Source organism: Etheostoma spectabile, chromosome 20, assembly GCF_008692095.1.
Source record: "Etheostoma spectabile isolate EspeVRDwgs_2016 chromosome 20, UIUC_Espe_1.0, whole genome shotgun sequence".
NCBI lineage: Eukaryota > Metazoa > Chordata > Actinopteri > Perciformes > Percidae > Etheostoma > Etheostoma spectabile.
Window position 1 is genome coordinate 2,958,181 of NC_045752.1, and position 5,219 is coordinate 2,963,399.

Genomic DNA, 5,219 nt, shown 5'->3' on the forward strand with positions numbered 1-5,219 from the left:
TATAAATTATTCTGATGAATGAATATTTAATATTACTTGTGCAGCAGTACCTAAAGATTTGTCTTGTTTTCGTGCCGTGTTATATGCTTTTTTGTGTGGAGACCCGGTACGTGCTGATCCAGGCTTTCGGCCACAAGTTGACACTGGGCAAAACAACCTCTGTACCAAGAAAAAAAGCCCAGAGGAAACGCTGTCCTTGTAAGACAAACCACAATGGTGTGTGTGTGTGTTGTGTGTTTTGTGTTGTCTATGTTTTTACACAGATGGCCACTCGGGGAATATGATATCAGCTCCATCTGTTACCCAGAAGTCTGGTTGCCTCAGACATGGCATTACTAGAGTCATCTCTCTTTTCATGTCCAGGCTTTGATTGGGCGATTAGATATCTTTGTGTTGTTTTGATTAGGGGGTGTTGCAGGAACTTGAGACAGGCTCCACATCAAGAGGAAGTGGTCCCCAAGTCTATTACAGGAAAGCTCTCCAAAACCTGTTCTTTTTTTTTCTTGTTTTTAGATACGTTCTCTCAATAATTTGTATTTACATTTTTCAGTAATTTTCCGAGTTTTCATTGTTCAGCCCAATAGCTGCTCCATTACTGTTACAGTCGCTTTTTCTGTCCTCTGGCATTCCCTCGCTGCCCGTCCCTCCTCTTGTCAGAGCTGCCTTTGTATGTGTTTGAGAAAGACCGTGCTGTGATGACAGCCCACACACTGCGCAGAGTGACAGACAACACAGCACTTCTTCCTTTTAAACCTCCTTTTCATTTCTCTCTCTGGCTCTGCTCTGGTCGCCGCTGTCCTCAGCAAATTATGTCCAGTCACAGTTGCCTGGTTGCCACAAGACATTCCTCTATTGACCCACGGTGGGCGAAAGGACACCAGCGAAGGACAGAGCTGCTGGATTTTGTATTTGACCCCTCTTCCTGCACCAGTATCCAAAGGCTTGCCTCTTTAACAAAGATTCATGTAGATGACCACGCCAGCCGTTTACTGATCACGTCACAGTTGAATATATTTGAATTAGGTCTTTCTCTGGTAGATGTAAAAAGCAGAAAATGCTGTGTTTGTGTTGTAGGGCAGCAAGCCAGATTAATGGAGCACAGTGGCAGGTGGACACTATAAATCAAGAGCCATTCTAAATATTTTACCAGACAAATTGCTTTTTAGAACAGTGACGAGCCTGTCTATGTGGTGGATTTAGGAGGCAGATTTGTTGTCCACGCAACCAAAATCTTACAGCAATGTTGGGACTTGATGTTAAATTTCCCACACTGTTGTGTCGCCTCATTTCACATAATAGCATTACATTTAGGCTTTCAAGTGAGGGTATGGATTTAGTTTATCTCTAATCTGGGATCCAACCACATACATTTTTAACACATTAATGAGTTGATGCTATATATATATGTATTATCTTTAAGCATGCTTTCCTTTTTTTAGAGCAGAAAGACTTGCTCTGAATTTGTCTTGCAATATAGTCCCCATGAGACAGAGGCAATCTGAGCCGGCGGTGGAATGAGACAAGGGGATCTTAACTCTTGCTTTTCTAGTTCAGTGCTATCCCACCACACCCAGCGACCCTCAGAGACTGGCTGCCCAGCCCCTCCCCATTCCTGCACTGTACTGTCTGCTGTACATGTCCATGCATCACTGATAGTTTACACCAGATACTTGTGAGGGTTTCCGTCCTGTTACAACGGAGAGAGTAGGCAGAAATGTGGTAGCTAACTTGTGGTGCCGATGTGGTTGCATACGTGTCGCTGAGGGCTCCCCAGAAGTGAAAAGGTTTGTCTCACTGGATGGGAGGCTCAGTTTTGAAGTTTCTAAAAGAAGGTAGAGCAGTGAGGAAGGAGAAGGGCTCTGCCAGGTGAGAAGAAGTAGGTTTTTGAAAGAGATCCATAAACCATAATGGGAGCCAGCTGTTGGGACTGTTTGTCTAAATGCTGCCTTTGTTTTGGGGCTAGATATTGAACTAATAAATAGATTTTCCACTATTTAATAAAAAAAACAACCTCTGCTTGTTTATTGCTTCTGACAGTAAGAACCATGGGAGAGAAAAGGAAGCAAAAAGCAGAGGACTGATATGGGGAATGGCAAGAGAATCTGATTAGGCACAAAGAGAGAGTGCAAATGTGAATTCCTTGGGTAGTGGAGGAGCAGAAGTGGAGGACAGGAGGGGAAATGGGCGGGGGGGTCCACTGTGCCTCTGCAGCCCCCAGCTCTCGCCTGCCAAACTCACAGCTGCTTCACTAAGTAATTTTTCACAGTTAAATTTCAGCGCAAAGACGTCACTGCTGAGGATTCGTCTCAGAGCACAATGCTGTTTTTTATTGCCAAAAGGAGACAGCTTGCTGGGGTTTTTCCCCTCCTCTTTCTGTGTGTGTGTGTGTGTGTGTGTGTGTTTTTATGCTCTCACTGTTTCTAGGTCTGTGTGTCAGTGGTGCTGTAGACTAGAGAGAGAGAATAGCTTCTCTGTGTATCTTCCACACACGTGTGCATTTACTCCCCCCTTAACACAGTCCGGTCCAGTTTAGCCTGGTTTGAATTAACCACAAACAGTTACCAAATAAATCACATGCTGTCTACAAAGAAATAGGAAATCTAAGATATATGCCATATGAATGCAGGACAAGCACCTGTGATTTATGTATGGACTTACTGCAAGGAGACTAAATGTGGTTGGGTGAGTGTACATCACAAAAGGCGCATGTAACAGTGCATTTACAATTAGAACTCTAACTGGGTGTCAAAGTTAAATCTTTTGTTAACTGACCAATGAAGGTCTAACTAAGATGTTAGCCAATCTGCCAATAATTTTCTCAATTAAAAATATCTATAAAATGGTAAAAATGGCCATAATGTGATTATTATGGAGTATTATTATTATTCTATGTGACTACTGTATTTCATAAAGACTGAGTTGAGACAGCAGAGGAATCTTTTCACAAAAATAGTAGACACGCTGTATGTTCTCTTTATTTTGGCGGGTTACAGCTTTTTCTTTGCCATCAGTGATAAGAACAACCTTTTTGATGACCTTCCAAACCAAATTTGTGTTTGTGTTGCTGCATTGTTTTTTTAGGAAGGAGGTTGTGTTTTTGGTCCTGTTTTTGTTCGTAATATTTCAAAAACCTGGTAGAAAGTTAGGTCATGGAACAAGGAGTGAGTGATTAGCTTTTGCTGCAGTTTTGGAAACGGATAGTATCCTGGAATTTTCTTAAAGGATTTGTTAACATTGTGGCATTTTTAAACATTTTTCCTCTTTTACCTGCATAGCTGCACATACTTTAATGAAATAAGTCTGTAATGTATATTCCATCATTGTCTATATTGATGCACATTCAGAAGCAGTACTTTTTTATATTGTTAAAATAACTAATGTAAATAGAATTTTTTTCAGCCTTTGTGCTCACTTTGTGACATCATCTGGCAACGGAAATACAAACGTACTGTATATCAATAACACAAAATAAGTGATCACAAATGGAGCCCTAAAGGACAGAACTGGGCGGCCTTTGTTTTATTGCATCTTTTCTACATGTGTAATGTACAGTATATACCGGTAATATAAAATAGGAGCACAAAACGAAGGCCATGCTAAGGCCAAATGGTCAAAATTAAATGATTAATAATGTAATAACAATAACTTTTTCACCAGTAAATTGTTGGTAAACGACAAAAAACAAGCACCAAATGGAAAAAGGGTATTTTACAATAACTTGGAATGCACCATAAGGCTGGCAAATTTCAAGTAAACGCACCGTCTGTGTTGTTTTTACATCCCCGTGTTGGAATCCTCTACAGGGAAATACAGTCACACTTAACACCGCTTAACGTAAGCTCTCAGCATTTTAACCATTGTGTTTAATCCAGCTACTAGCTAACAGTAACGTAGCATCCCGTGCAGTGATGCTTCTGAAAAAAAAAGAATCAGGTACCAAAATGAGGCAACAACATTTTCATTGTTATTCGTTCTTGTTCTTATTGTTTACGTCAGAAGCGGTGCCCCATTGGGACCGCGTTTTGGTACCCAAACCTACTAAAATAAAATCTAAGAGTATAAGCATAGTAGTTGAGCTCATGTCAAACTGTAGTAATATTGCACAAGTTAATTCCCTTGTGTTGGTGCACTATGGATATCGCACAAGGCTGCCATCAGTCTGAAGGCTGGGGAAGTCATTTCCAGCCTGGCGTAAAGAGTGGGCCTACAGTGTTGTGTTATAGTCCCTTTACCAAGGTTAGGGGAGGAGCAGCAAATCCCCAAACTCTCTCCAGATTTGGTTTTATTTATTTGTTTTACGTCTCTTTTTTGCCCCAGTGTCAGTTGCTACCAGAGTGTACACTGAAACATGGAATTCACTTCCAGAGAGCCCCCTGTCTTCGTTTTATCCACTTTCCTGTCCTGTGTTCATCTCTTCCCCCACTGTCCTTCATTCCCATGTGTAGGGAGGCCTGAGTAATGAAGAACAGCCTAGCTGTCTGGCTTGCACATCTCTGTCTTTCTCCTCTCTCTCCTGCGGCCTCTCTGTCCTCCCATGCTTTTTTGACCTACAAATGTGTGCGTTGTTTAACTCCTGCCAGACAGCTTCCTCTCTGTCTCTTCTTTCTGCATGTGATTCTGTCTCGCTGTCTGTGTTCTCACTCCCTCCCTCACTCACTGTAGTCCACTCTACAAATGTCCCCCTCTTTCACCTCTGATTCTCTCACCTAGATTTCTAGCAAGGAGTCAGGACAAGAATCTCCAGTGACATTTCCTTTCCGGTGTCTAAACAAAAGAATTTAGTTTTTGCTTGGGGCCCAGCTGTTTGTGTAACCCAGTTGGAAAGCATGGAATGGGAACCAAGCCACCCTCATCTCTTCTGCAGCTGTCCCGTCCTGGACATGGAGCAGAGTGAGGGAAAGTATTTTACCCAAGTAGATAGAAGTTTTGTTTTTTTGACTGACCGTTTGGGAGAAAGTTGCATTTCCGTTTGCGTTTATTTTTTCGCTTGCAGTGTCAAGTCTTTCCATTGAGCTCAGAGGCGTCCTCCCTGTGAGAGTGGTTGTGGAGGGAAAATAAATCTCGGTCCTCTTGGTTGCGTCAAACCTGGCAAAAGCACTGAGAAGTTGAAGTTTTTAAATGTGGCAAAGTGCTTCACATTGCTTGTCTGGCCTTTTGCCATCACCCTTGACGACGTCACACACACACACACACACACACACACACACACACACACACAC

General features: G+C 42.2%; 1 protein-coding gene and 1 long non-coding RNA gene across 3 annotated transcripts in view; one reads left to right on the plus strand and one right to left on the minus strand.

Moving 5' to 3' along the window:
- Positions 1-5,219, plus strand: part of stard9 (StAR-related lipid transfer (START) domain containing 9) — a 72,961-nt gene that overhangs the window by 6,690 nt on the left and 61,052 nt on the right. The window lies entirely within an intron of this gene.
- Positions 742-5,219, minus strand: part of LOC116670067 (uncharacterized) — an 11,826-nt gene continuing 7,348 nt past the window's right edge. The window contains exons 2-3 of the long non-coding RNA XR_004326936.1: positions 4,030-4,035; positions 742-753 (exon numbers count right to left, since the gene is read on the minus strand). This is a non-coding gene — a long non-coding RNA (uncharacterized LOC116670067). The remainder of the gene's footprint in view (positions 754-4,029; positions 4,036-5,219) is intronic.